The sequence below is a fragment of the Dermacentor andersoni genome, chromosome 9 (assembly GCF_023375885.2).
Source record: "Dermacentor andersoni chromosome 9, qqDerAnde1_hic_scaffold, whole genome shotgun sequence".
Lineage (NCBI taxonomy): Eukaryota > Metazoa > Arthropoda > Arachnida > Ixodida > Ixodidae > Dermacentor > Dermacentor andersoni.
Window position 1 is genome coordinate 85,577,687 of NC_092822.1, and position 14,665 is coordinate 85,592,351.

The 14,665-nt window shown below is 43.3% G+C and overlaps 1 long non-coding RNA gene across 1 annotated transcript; it reads left to right on the plus strand.

Moving 5' to 3' along the window:
* The first annotated feature begins 5,459 nt into the window (after positions 1–5,459).
* LOC129384126 (uncharacterized) lies at positions 5,460–14,453 on the plus strand. Its single transcript, XR_008611914.1, has 2 exons — positions 5,460–5,697; positions 12,090–14,453. It is a non-coding gene; the product is annotated as an uncharacterized lncRNA (long non-coding RNA).
* The last annotated feature ends 212 nt before the right edge of the window (positions 14,454–14,665 follow it).

The following is a 14,665-nucleotide window of genomic DNA, read 5'->3' on the forward strand; positions in this document are numbered from 1 at the left end:
CTCTTCAGCGTCGATAGCTGTCTTGCGATGTGGCGGCATGTTGCTGTTACGACCTCGTCACGCACTCTTGAGTTCCTGCACCACGCTAAGGCTACGTCAAGGCCGACTTGGCGCTTTCATGTCTGCACGCGCTCAAGGATGACAGCACGCATGCGCCCCTGAGATGCACTTCTCCGACACAGCTCTTCTTCGTCCCGAATCCCAAGGTGCCTCGATGCTTGCACACCGCTGCTTAGTATTTTCTAGTACAATCTACCACTGCCCCTGGTGGGCGGGAGGGCGGGCGCATTGAGGCACACTACCAAATATTATGCTAGAGAGGCTGTGCTCTATCTCACAAGTGGTTTGCAGAACTGCCGAAGGTACGAGGTGTACACGGTCAACATCTTTCCACAAAAGTTCTTGTGTTCTCTTCACAAGAAAGAGAGGCCTGGTCCCAGATCCTTGTGTAGAACTGGGCAGACAACAAATTCCTGTAAACAAAGATCACAAATTTCTTGGTGTTATACTTGACTCCAGGCTTACTTTCATTCCGCACATAAAACATCTGAAAGAAAAATGTCTTAGAACAATGAACTTACTTAAAATCCTATCCCACACAACGTGGGGTAGCGACAGACAGTGTTTGTTGAATATTTACAAGAGCCTTGTTCGATCACGGTTAGATTATGGTGCCGTAGCATATCACTCTGCTGCACCGAGCGCACTTAAGATGTTAGACCCCGTTCACCATCTGGGTATCCGTTTGGCCACTGGCGCATTTAGGACAAGCCCTGTTGAAAGCCTATATGTAGAGTCAGATGAGTGGCCACTCCATCTTCAAAGAACAAACACCAGCTTAACATATTTTCTCAAGGTTCGCTCTAATAAGGAACATCCGTGTTTCACAACCGCTAACGACTTGACGTGTGAAACACTTTTTCATAACAGACCCTCTATGAGACTTCCTTTCTCACTGCGTGCAAGAGAACTTTGCACGGAAATGGATGTCCCAGTTCTCGAGCAACGCTTAATGCCTCCAGCTAAGCTAGTACCACCCTGGGAGTGGCAGCTGATAGAGTGTGACACATCCTTTATAGAGGTTACTAAACATGCGCCAGAGCCACATATCAAAATGCATTTCTTGGAGCTCCAGCACAAGTACTCGTGCGCAGAGTTTTACACAGACGCTTCTAAGTCGCATGCCGGGGTGTCCTACGCAGCCATTGGTCCATCCTTCTCGGAATCCGGTGTACTGCACCCTGAAACAAGTATATTTACGGCTGAGGCGCATGCACTATTGTTGGCTGTGAAACATATCAGAAAATCAAATATTCAAAAGACAATTTTATTTACAGACTCCCTAAGTGTCGTAAAAGCCTTGAAGTCACACTGTAAACACAGAAACCCCGTAATAACTGAGCTCTATTCCATTCTCTGTAGAGCGTATATGTCTAACCAGCATGTCATTATATGCTGGGTGCCCGGACATAGGGGCATTGAGGGTAACGTTCTAGCGGACCAGATGGCCACATCCATTTCATTGCATGCAGTTAGTCCTACTGCTTCGGTCCCTGTCACAGATCTGAAACCTTTCTTAAGAAGAAAACTGCGAAACCACTGGCAACGTATGTGGGACGCAGAAGTAAATAACAAACTGCACGTGATAAAACCACAGTTAGGTTCTTGGCCCCCCGTAACAAAATCACGGCGAACAGATGTCCTATTCTGTCGCCTGAGAATAGGACACACATTTGGCACGCATAACTTTCTACTCACTGAAAATGATCCTCCAACCTGCGGTAGATGCGGGGAGAGGCTGACCGTCCTCCACGTCCTCCTGGAGTGTCGGGCAGCCGAATCTGAAAGAAGAAAACATTTTTCCCTAGCATACCGGCAGCACATCCCCCTACATCCCGTAATGCTACTCGGTCCAGAACCTTTATTTGACACCAACACAGTCCTAAGTTTTCTGAAAGATGTTGTCTTGCATGTTTTTAGCCCCACGTGTTCGTAGCGGGTCCTCTCTTCAGAGGATGCCGCTGTGATAGCTCTTTCGTATAGCACGTGCCTCTAGGCCCTTGTGTTTCAAGGGCTCCGGTGAGGCAGCAGTGCTCCAGGTAATTTTACTATCTCATATATCTTTTATTCTGCATCATTCTTTTACGATGGATTTTAATGTTCAAAGTATTCGTCATGAGTCATCGCCATAATTTTATAGCACGTAGATTTTACGCACTTTACAGCGACAATTTTTAGGCCAGTTTACAGCCAAGTCACATCTCCATAATACATCGTCAGCATCACCACTTGTCATGGCGCTCTTTGGCCACACCTGGCCCTTGCGCCATTAAACACCACATATCATCATTATCATCATCAAGATCTTTGCGCTGCAGAATATAGTTGCTGGCTTAACTGTCTGATTACTTGCGGGATTATAGAGATTTATTTTTGACTGTCTCTTGAATGGCTCTTGCACCCTGTGTCACAGTTGGCCACTGGCTCCGAAGACATGGCCCTGAGGGCCACAAGTGCAGGCAGCACAGGACCAGTAATTTGGAATGCTCAAATTTTATTATTTTTCTAACAATAATACGGATGCTCGAGGCACGTTCGCTCCATCAGCGTTGTGGGGCTGTCATGCTATCGATGGTACATGCACCACTCGCATGCGGAGGGTTACAGCTAGGGAGTGCATTTGGCTGCAAAAGTGATGAATGCTCTGCTCAACTGGCCCATAGGCAGAGCCAGGACAGTGTTCTCCCTTCCACTACTGGCATTATGGTTGTGTGTATGCATACCATGTAAGCACACTAGTGTTCCTGCTGAGTTGGGGGAGTATGTATTCTGTAAGTTGTTACGTTTCGCCTACAACGCGCGGTAATGCCGGCGCGGATGCAACGGACGCCGGGGCTTTGTTCAAAGCGGCGGACATTTTGGCCCGTCCGACGCCGCCGCGACGCCTACCCGCCAAGCGTGTCCAGGCGTGTTTCAGTGCCACGTGTCTTCGTGTGTGCGTGTGTGTGTGTGTGCCCTCGCTTGTCAAAGCGCGGCAGCCGGGGAGCGGAGTTCCCCGAATGAGGGGCCTGGAGGTCTCTCGGCTCAACCGCTCGCGCCGTCGTGGGCCCCTGCTGCGCCGTCCCGTGACCTTCATCCCGTGACCTTCCCTCCTTCCCTTTTGGACCGCGACGCCGAGAGTATAAGAGCAGCTGCCCCCGGACGCCAGGGAGAGGCTCCGATTTGTACTGTTGAGTTACGTGCTCTCCCGTCTCTCCACTTCGGTCGACCTGACCGGCCGCTCTTTTGCTATGTTAGAATAAACAAGTTGTTCTGTTACCAGTCTTCTCATGCTTTGCCGGGACCTTCGGATGCTTCCAGTGCCCCAGGCCGCCAGGCCAACGCTACCCTTGGGGCTTGCGACCCATTGGCAATAACGGGCGTCAGCACCGAGACCCCAACAACTCGGGCCAGCGGTGCGATTACAACAAAGTGTACACTGAGTGGGTTGTTCATTTCGGCGCACGTTGATTGAATAGAGCTTGAGAGCCGACAGTGGTGATTGGCTCCCAGCTGCCCTACTGGCTTTGAGCTATAGTTAGAATTGGAATGCATCATGTAACCGCACAAAAACAAGGGACAAAGAAGGAACACACAAAACAGGCGCGGAACTTCATGTGTGGTTACATGACGCATTCCAATAACGACCACCAACTAGCCCGCTTATCCCTGTCAACTATAGTTAGAAGTTTGAACACCGTCCGAGGAGTTCACGTACAACGCGAAACCTTACTATTGCTGTGAACGTTTCGTGCTGCAAGTGGAACTGCGAGATTTCTTTTTTATTTTATGTGGCATGCAGTGAGAAGCACTGATACTATTATTGCAGCTCCAGCAAGCTGCTAAACGGAAGTGTGGTGGTGTGTGAGTCATCTCCGAGCCAGTGGCGAAGAGCGCAAAGGAAAAAATTAAGAAGGAAGAAAAAAGAGGTCTAAGGTATAGCCTTCTATAGGCTACATGTAATCGCATGCTTGTGAAGCATGTTTACATGAACCCGATAAGAAGTGGGTTGAGCTGGCTTGTCGAGTTCATGTAAACACTAGCTGGATGGGCTGAACGAGCATTGGATTGGGTTGAGTTAGCATGATCGCATGGAGTAGGTTGACCTAGCCTGACCTGTTCGTAACATGCATATAAATGCAGTCAGGTCAGGCCAGCCAGCACTGATACTTGCATGGGACTAGAGTTACTGTGTATGCTACCTTTGGTGGCATATACAGTGACCCTTTGCAGAACCACTGAGACCTGCCGGTGTTTTATGTGCCGACAGCTGCAATGGTATCGGGACAAGGCAAAAAAAGCACTTTGTAGCGCAACCTTATTGTAATAAGAGCCATAAAACAGAGCTGTTGTAAATGGCAGACAGATGCACGAACTAGAAGCCCCATTTGAATACGGTGGTGCCTTTGGTCGACGCTGGGCGCCACCATTGTCCATATGCGTCAGAGGCAAATTCATGCGAATGTGTGACCACATCAGGCTTGGTCAGCTCAATTTCTGACTTGACCCGCTTGTGTCGGGTTCATGTAAATGTAACCGCACAGGAACACAACACTTGACTAATGCTAAGGTCACCGAGGGAGCTCAGATATCGGTGAACTGAGCCAAACTAACTGGGAAAATGCATGCCTGCCATACCGTACAACCTTCATTGATGTTCTGGTGTACTCTCACTTCTCTGTTCCATTTTTACAAGTCTTTTAAGCAAGCAGGAAAGGCATTCATACATTCTATACCGAAAATGTCAGTTGTTTATGTGCATAATCTAATATGTTATTTAGACACTGAAAAAACAGTAATGCGGGTGAACCTTTTCATGTTGTCCAGGAATTTACAGATTTTTCATTCACGATGAACTTCTCTCGAACGTTTTCCCTTAATGATTGGTAGTTTTCTTTGTGATCACATGAGATTCTCCAAACATGTCCAGGATATGGGGGCTCAATATTTGCTCTTTACAGATATTGAGTTAAGAGAAAATTGAGTTAAGAGAATTGATTCACTGGGGTCTGGGTGTCCTTTGTTTCATGCTGTACAGAATCGTAAGTGTATCTTTTAAATTTTATGCATTCTGTTATTAGCTATTTTGAGCTGTTGAATTTTAGGAAACAAGATGCAAAGTGTTTTTTGGGAGATACTCTAGTACAACCAATGGTTTTGAAATGTTTGGAGGGGCTTGCCTAGTACTGAAGCAAATGTTATTTTTCGAGTACTTTATGGAAAACACAGTCTAACCATTTTATAACAGTCGCATATGACATCAAAATACTCTCGTTATATAGGATATTTATTACACCCAGGTCCAGCTGTCGTGGATGCTGGTTGGTTCTGTGTTCTTCCTAGCACGTTCCCGAAAAGCAAGCGGTAGGCTTTTTGCTGGCTAACAGGTGTTTGTGTTTTGGTTGTTTGTGCAGGTGCTCTTGTTGTGCTGTGCAGTGAGTGGCTGTGCAGAAATTTTGGCACAGCAGTATCACACGAGCCATGCACCATTGAGTCAACTCCCAGGCATGGCAGAATTTGCGTAAGCTGATCGTCAGCTGGTACTCGCCGCTATGTTCGCAGTTACTGTCGCCGTCATGTGGCCCAAACAGGAGGTCACTGAAGACTGGCAGATCCTCCTTCTGTCAGCTGTAGCTTCAAAAGAACATGTTGTGCGAGGTAATTGACTTAATGAAGTCATTGTAGCACAAGTAAGATGGGCACGTAGTACAGAAAACAGGAGAGTATGGGTGCTTTGCTCACATTTGAGTTATTACACTATCCAATGGACTGTTGTTTTAAGTTTAACGTTGTGCTGAATGCTACGGATAAAGGGAGTCTGTGGATAGCTTCATGATTTTCGAAATGACCCTTTCTTTATTCTGTTTTGTAGTCTTGTCTTGGATTGCTATAACGTCCAAAAAAGCATGTACAATTCATCATGGCACAGAACATAAATACAAAAACTGAATCTCTTTTTCAAATAGAGGTACAGAAGTGTTGTTGATGCACTCCTTGCTTTGTTTCCTGATTAGAAGTACCTCTAAAAGCTTGCCTGCAGTAGTAAGTTTGCTTTTCGGAAAGCTTTTAGTTGCGTAAAGCTGTGATTCACACTTGCAAGCCATGTAATGTGCAGGCAGACGCCCATGGCCATTATTCGTAATGGAAAGTTTGCACTCTTGTGTCTGGTCATTTATGCATTGTCCAGTTTGACTTATATAGGCTCTGACTTACTTTGCTCAGCGAAGTACGTGCAAGTACTTCACTGAGCAAAAGTATATGAATCAAGGACTGTGGGATAAAGCTAGTTTTCTTTTCGTCTTATGAATGTAAATTAAAATTGAGGACTGCACTCCAACCTTATTCATTTGAATTTTCTAGTGAACTCGTTGATGTCAGTCAGTGCATCTGAATTTCAAAGAAATTAAGGTCTTTTGGCAAACCTGCGATCCTATACATTTGTGCATGAGTGCACATGACAGCACCGACGTACCTTTCCTGGCGACATGACGCACGATCAACGAACTCGTCGAGCTACCACCACGAATCGGAATTCGGAAGATCGCGTTTATTATTCGCAGCATCCCAAGATGGCGTCCCGAGGCTGCACCAGCTAACTTCTTCTTTCTCTTCTGCTCGCCCAGCTCATGCCGTAGCAATATATAAGTGAACAGCTTTCTCTGGCTGCCATGAATGTTGGGCACTGGCCAGGTGTCTTGCCGAGAGAAATGGCAGCATGTGAGCGCATGAGTCACGGATTTGTGTCCACCACCGAATGCCAACTAGCTTGTTGAGATGCCTCTGCTGTTGTGCAACATTGTCGCTATTCAGTCGAGGTCACATTGTCATTATTCATTGTGCAGCTGTCGCTGTCACGCTCTCATGCCGTCTGCTAAAACCTGTCGATAATTTGCGCTACCATCATCAAATGCCATTATCGATGTCAGCAGTATACTTCAGAAGTACTTGCTTTTGTGACCATACGACTTCTGCATTATGCGTAAGCTGTTCGCTTACTTGGGACAAGAATTTTTCATGGTTTTTGCGTAATTTTGTAGTGTTCTAGATAATAATAAATTACTTTTGAGCGTAGCGCCCATGCTGTCCTGCCTTCTGTTCTTTGTTTCTATTTTATTTGTGCTACAATGACTTCCCCAATACCATATTTTAGCCTGAAAAGGTGCAGCATTTGTGATCAATGGTGTCTGATGTCATTCACTGAAAAGTTGATGACCTCAGTTCTGTGTCAATCCTGGGCACTCAACAAATTGAGTATAACTTAAATATAAACATTGCAGAAGTGGAAACGAAACACAAAAGCAGGAAAGGTGGGAAAAAAAAGTTTGCTGTGTTTATTTAATTTCTTTTTTTTAATGATTTCCCAATATAGCATTTGTACACTATGACTTAATACATTACTTTCATTTTAAAGAAGAATCGTTAGATATTTTAGCATCCCCTAACAGTCACCACTATATTTATCATATGTGGCTCTTTATAAAAGTACACATGTTGCTGGTGGGTAATTCTTGGTAAGTGGGCAATAACAGAGACTTGGTAACACTTGGTAAGCACATTTGGCATGCTAGATATTCGTAGGACTTGCAGTTGTCAAAGTGAGGACACAGGTGGGCTTAATAAGGCATTAGGATCCTGTTCTTAAGCACACTTCTGGTGTATAACCTCTCAGACTACTTGGTGGTTGGGATGACATTAACGTGCTGCAAGTTTGTGATTCTTGAACTTCTAGTCATGATGAAGCCGTTGATCTGTTCACAGTTCCTCGAGGGTTCTTTTTTGAGAACTTCATCTCCAGGAAAAAACATTCACTGAAGAACAGACACCACGCAAAGGCAACTGCAGTTAAAATACACTAGACTTGCAATAGCCACAACTGGGGCTTCAGGCCGTCTGCATTAGTATAGCCTATCAATTCTGCAGAAATCCGTAATGTGGAGGATTGTGGCTGACAATTATTTTCTTTCAGGCCTTCCGAATGTCATTAACAGTCTGTGGTCATTGAGGGTGCCCATGTGCTCAGGAAGTGAGGCAGCTGTGATCACTGTCAAAACGACCGGTTTGGTTGAACACTAGTCCTGCTGCTCCTTTTCCTAATTTTCTGTTTTGCCTTTGTCAAGTGGAAAACACAGCTTCAAAAAGATAAGTTACTGGAAGTGTTGTTAGGTTTAACATCCGAAAGCTACCCACAGGTTTCACTATCACTTTATATCTTTGAGGATCCCTTGCAGGACATTTCATAAGGGGTGGGAACAAAAGAAATTGAAGAAGCCAATGCCCACAATGTTATTTACAAGTTATTCTCGTCTAGGGCAAATGAATGGGTGATGGCAGCATTCTTGTAGGGAAGACTGCTCTGCTCCTGTGCAAGGAAAAGAATGATGACAAGAGGGCAACAGTACATGGACGTTTTCGTGAGCAGCATTTGGGGGATGGCCTGTGTGCATTGATATGCATGAAGGTGACAGATATAAATCGCGTGGTGAGGAGAACCATTATAGAATTTGGGAAATAATGATAAGTGTGCGATACAGTCGCTATAGAAAAAGGGGACCAAACTTGACTGCTTTTAATGAGGACACGCTAACATTACATGAATATGATGAGTGAATTAGCCTTATGGCACGGGCCTGTATAGATACTTGTGTGTTGATGAGGTGGATCTGGCGAGAATTGCATATGGGAGATTCATATTGAATCTCTGCCTAACCAATCCCTTTATGCTAGCAGCTTTACACGATGAAGGGTGTTATGCAGGTTACTTAGAAATCCTAAGGTTTTATTAGCAGGCTATGTGATGTAAGCTACATGTGTGTGTGTGCAACCGTTTAGGTAATACGTGACAGTAATGCCTAGATACTTGAGCATGTCAGTGGTGTCAATGGTGATGTTAGAAATTGCGACCTGCCATAGTAGCCCAAGTGTTATAGTGTTGCACTGCTGACTTGAGGTTGGGGATTCAATAGTGGCAGCATTTCAATGGGGGTGAAATGCAAAAACGATCTTGTACTTAGATTTAGGTGCACATTAAAAAATTATTCCAGACTTCTCGAAGAGAGCAAGGCCTCATAATGAGCTTGTGGTTTTGCCGTGTAAAGTCCCAGAATTTGGTTATTTCTAAGGGTGTGCGAATATCAAAATTTTCGCTTATTAATACAATATGAATGTTGAACTTCAGATATCGAATCATGATTCGCACATGATTTTATTAGCAGGCTTGGTCATTTTAACATGTTGGAACATTGCAAAAACATTAATGGTAAAAAATTAGACTAGTAAGCTGTTGTGCAAAAATATTGTGCTCGTGTTAACTTGGAAAATTGAATTTCCCGCTAGCTGTCTGTTCTCGCACGACCTGTGCCTTATTATGCAACATCAAATGCCCATAAACTCGGAGGCATTTGATCCTGTGCCAGCCATCACTCATCGCATTTGCCGTCAAGCAATAAGCTCTGACTGGGGGTGGCACTGCAAAAGAGTGCACCCTCGCTAACCGCAAAGCCGGCAACTTGCTACTGAGAGGCTTGCTTTCCTGCAAAGCTTGTTTGTTTAACAGCCAAGCATGTTTTACAAGCGAAATTTCACCAGCAGCTTGAAGTTATCACGAAATTCAGCGCAAACTTAACCAAATATTCTTAGATTAGATAGAAGCAAACACTGAGAACTGCACACCCACACAGCCAGCAATATATGAGAGCAAATCAGAAAGCTTTTGGCCCCATATTTTTTAGCCAAATTATGGCTATAAACGTGAAGTCAACATATCTATTCCCAGCCGTGGATCTTTCTTGGATGGCGCTGTTGTCAGTTGTTGAAGATGGCGGTTGTGCTTCACACATCCACGACGTACGAGCAACAAAGTGTGATTTGTTTTCTGTGGAGCAAGGGACAAACGTCCATTGAAATCCACAGGGAAATACAGCCCACGTATGGGGAAAGGTGCCTCGCTTTGAGAAGTGTGAGGTGGCGGTGTTGCGAGCTCGCTGAAAGGCTGTGAAGACTTGCATGACTATGAACGTTCGGGGAGGCTGCGTGCGTCGCTGACATCATTTGCCACGTGGATCTCAAATTTAGTGCTAGGATGGGACAAATGTTTGAACCGGTGTGGAGACTGTGTGGAAAAATAGTGTAAGGTATGTGGAATAGTATGTATATTTGTAATTACCTGCATGCGCCTTATTTTGGTAAATAAAAAATAGGGACAAAGACTTTCTGATTGACCCTCATATTCGATTTATTTTGAATATTCGTATACAACTGAATATTAGAAAATTTTCGAATACCTAGTTTTCAAATCGAATACGAATATTAAAAAAATGCATTTTTGTGTATTTGTGTAAATTTTCGTGTATTTGCACACCCCTAACTATATCATATTTAATTTAATCCTTTCTTCAATTCGACTTTTATTTTCTTGGCTGTGTCTTATCCTTCCCATTGAATTGTAATTATTCAAACTTATTGACCTCTGGGTATTTCATTTATGTATGTTTTTCTTTTGGTTTTTGTACGAGGCTTAGGTATGTGCCTCCTGCTTGGCTAAGGTTACTGTTTGGGCATGTTGGTAGGACATGAAAGCAGCTTCTTGCACACAAGACAAGGGCAAAGAAGAGGCTAATATACACGAGCACTCATGTGTTTTGGCCTCTTCTTTGTCCTTGTCTTGTGCACAAAAAGCAGCCTTCATCTCCTGCTTGGGCCTTTTCTACAAGGGCCTGCAGTATGTAATAAATAACATAAAATAACTAAAACATATTCAAGGTCCTGTGGAGGGGCTTAGAGCACAGTTTAAGAACAATTGCTAGGGTTCCTTGAAGTGTTGTTTCTTAAATGGTACTTTCACTCCTCCAGAGTTGTTCTTAAGCATAAAATATGTGCAGGTACGAGCAAACGTAGGCAGACTGCCTTGGATATGTTTCATGTATGCTGCGATGTGCAACTGAGTCATAGTTATATCTTACCTCTCGCATCTTCTGAACTTATCTTTACTGCAGAACTATGACAAGCATGCAACCGGAAATGTTTTTTCACACTTTGTGGAGGCATTTTATGCGTAACAAATTTCATATGCCTGATGAAGGCCATGTTTGTATTGTAGTAACAACTCATGCCCGTGTAACAATTTTTGATAAGCCTTGTCAGAGCCAACCAAATCAAAGTCAGCACTGTGCATTTATTAATATACATCAGAGCAAATATGATTCCTTCTACAGTGATAGACTTGTGTGATTTTAGTATATCAATCCGTATTTGTGTGATTATGATGCATTTAAAGTACAGTCGACTTTCATTACAACGGACCCTTACAGTGCGACAAAAAGTGTCCGTTTTATCCGAAGTCCGCAATAGCCTAAGCACCTCACTTCTGAAACTTTGGCCGCGATGTGTAACAGCGTTATTGCAAAGAGTGAGTGACGAATGTCCAAAGTAAAAAAATAAAATAAATAAAAACAAGAAAAGTCACAGTTTCACCCAAGAGACGAAGCCTCGACTGCGATAGTAAATTCACCGACAGCTTTGCGAAGTAAGGATAGTAGTTTTATTGGCCGTATAAAGTTGTAAACATTCGCCTACAAACTAAATTAACAAGCACGGTGTCAACGCACACAGGTAAACATGAACACTTTTCGCCCCGCGCCGGAAGCAGCAGCCGCCAGAGTAAACCCCCCACGCGCGAGATACTGAGCCACGATTGTTGGCTGACCCTAACAAGTCAGTTGTCAGCGTGTGTCGACACGGCATAAGTAAGTTTTATACGCCTGATTTTGACAAAAATTACCACCAATTTCGTCTGCTATAGCTGATAGTCGTTTTAGCGTGGTCCGTTAAAAGCAAACTTCATTGCATTAATAAAATAGGTAGAGCAAACTAAGGTTGAAATATGGTCCGTTATATCCGAAAGTCAGTTGTACAGGAGTTCGTTGTAACGAGCGTAGACTGTATAACGATGCACTTGTAAAACAAAATTGTCGTCAACACATTTATCTCTCTTTTCTCTCATTATAAAGACAGTTTTCACTGAAACCACCATCAACTTTCTTTTTTCTTTTCAGATGTTTGGGGCAATCAGCATTATGCTTTTCATTCTCCGGGTAGCCAGCGTTATTTTCTGTCAATGAAGAGTGGAAGAGCTTACAAGATCATGCTGTCACAGAACTCTGCATATGCATATGGTGTTTAAAGATTGTAATTGCTTGCTAATGCTGCAGTCATGTTACAGTCATGTTTTCAAATGTCCATTATAAATTTGCTTCGATTGCACATTGTCAGTAACGGTTCTTGTCCATACTGTAAATATTTCATGAAAGATTGAATATACCTCTGTTGAAGGTACTTCCCTAATGTACCTTTACTGGGTGTGCGAGGTATTTGAGGGCATGATGACGACTTAAGGAATGGCAACAATATTTCAGGTCAGATTAAATATATGTGTGCCAAGTTTCGTACATTGTTTCTGTTACCACTGTTTTGTAAGGTTGTCGAGTAAAGTGGCCTTAAGCCTCAGTTATTGACTGAATATGGCCTTGATAATGGCTGGATGCTAAGATGAGATAGTGCATATTGATCTTGGGCATTGCTTTCACAATAGTAGTGTTTTTAAAAACATTGCGTGGAGTCTCTCAGTGATTCCCCCCTAGCAAGAATTTTCAATGTATCGATTAGGGTGATTTAGCATAGCGGAATCCGGTTATCATAATGCCATTGACTGTACTGGATTGTACGTGGGGTCCGCCTTCATGACAAGGAGGAGGGCACTCCTGTCAAATCAAGTTGGTCTTGTATGAAACTGCTAGATTCTCAGCACATGAGTTCTGTGACCACCACCGTATGTCGTATTCTTTTACATGCCTTTTCCCGAGTTTTACAGTGAAGTGAATTGGGAAATTACGCTGCTAGTATGTGCGCTTTCCGCTCCAGTTCTTATCGGCCAACAAGAAATAGAAAAGCAAGTAGCTCCTGCCTATCGAACTATATTGATATCGATACGAAACTTTCTATTGTATTCTTTTACATGCCTTTTCTGAGTTGTACAGTGACGTAATTTGGGAAATTGCGCTGCTATGTGCACTCCCCGCTCTAGTACTTATCGGTCCAACAGGAAACAAAAAGGCAACAAGTAGTTCCTGCTTATCGAACTATATTGGTATTGATATGAACCTATTGGTCAAATAACAGTCACTTATTGTACCCTATTGGTGTGATACAAACTCTGTTGGTCTAATATGCAACAAATAGATATCACTTATTTGAGCCTATTTATACTAATACAATCATTTAGGCTCTAAAATAATCCAAATAAAGCCCATGGAGTTCTAATACATTACCAATACAACCCATAGGACAGTCCTCTTGAACCAGTAGAAAATTTTATTGGTATATTTGCGAGGGTCTCCATACATAGCACTGTGGCAGGTTAAAATATGGGGAACTAGGTTGGCACATTGAGGCTTAGACGACCAAAGAAGGTCACAGCCAGCCATTCTTATGTTGCGCTGGCCCTGGGGGAGCAAGTGAATCTGTTATAATGACATTGTGCACACAAAGCTTGGGTGTTGACTCTGCCATGTGAAATTTCTTGGCAATGACCCTAATTGGCTTTCCCGAGCTCTCGTTTCATGATAAGCTCTACCTAGGGGAAAAACTCGATATTCTGGATTGTGTTTGGCCACTGGTAGCACTTATTTCTGTTTCTCACAGATGTAAGGTGGCCATGAACTCTTCTGTCCTCATGAAAGCAAAGGATTTTGTAACATTCAAGCAGGTGGAAGTCTCGGAAGTCGATGTGGTCGGCATGTAAGGTGACCAGGACAACATATAGCTTCATCTGTATGAGACTGAAAGCTGCTACCCCAGAATAAATGTGCTAGGTAGGTAACAGAGGAGTTGTTATTAAGCGCATAGACAGATAGAATGAGAATGTTAATTTTGAAGATGTGTCCTCCAATACCTCGTGCACCCAGTATACATGGAAGAACACTATTTACGCACGGAAACTAACATGACACTCTTGCCATATAACAAGAAGTGAGATAGTGTTAGGTTCTTGTCTTTCAGCTGTGTGTGTTCTGCAAAATGTACTCGGAATGACTTTTAGAAGTCAGCTGTGATCGGAGTGTTGTATGCTCAAGAATTTTTTATTGCGATGTCAAGGACTAAGGCTTTTATTTTTATCAAGACAAGCATGATTCTGTATTCTTTGTAACATGCAGCATTGCAGAATAGCTCATGCACCATGCTTATGTGTTTTGACGGAATTGCTTTGTAGAAATATTAGTGTGCTGATGAGCTGTACTTGTTGTCTTCCCAGAAAGGACTAAGCCGATTTCTCGCCTGTTCATATTTGGTGCACTGGTACTTTAGCAAGTTGATTTTTGCTTTTAGGTAATTAAAATGTGGAGCCTTCTTTTCTTTTTTTCTATTGGATATCACTGTGGTATAATGAACTGCAAGCCAAGAGCCAATAGCTACATTTTTTTCTTTCTTGAAGTGCATAATCATGCTTTCCTGGTGTGCAACTACAATTCTATAGCTCGGTCTTTCACATCATTTGGTTGTTTTTTACATTGCATGGCTGTAAATCTGGTAATTACATGCTTATATTTGCTACCATGATTTATACGTTGCAACT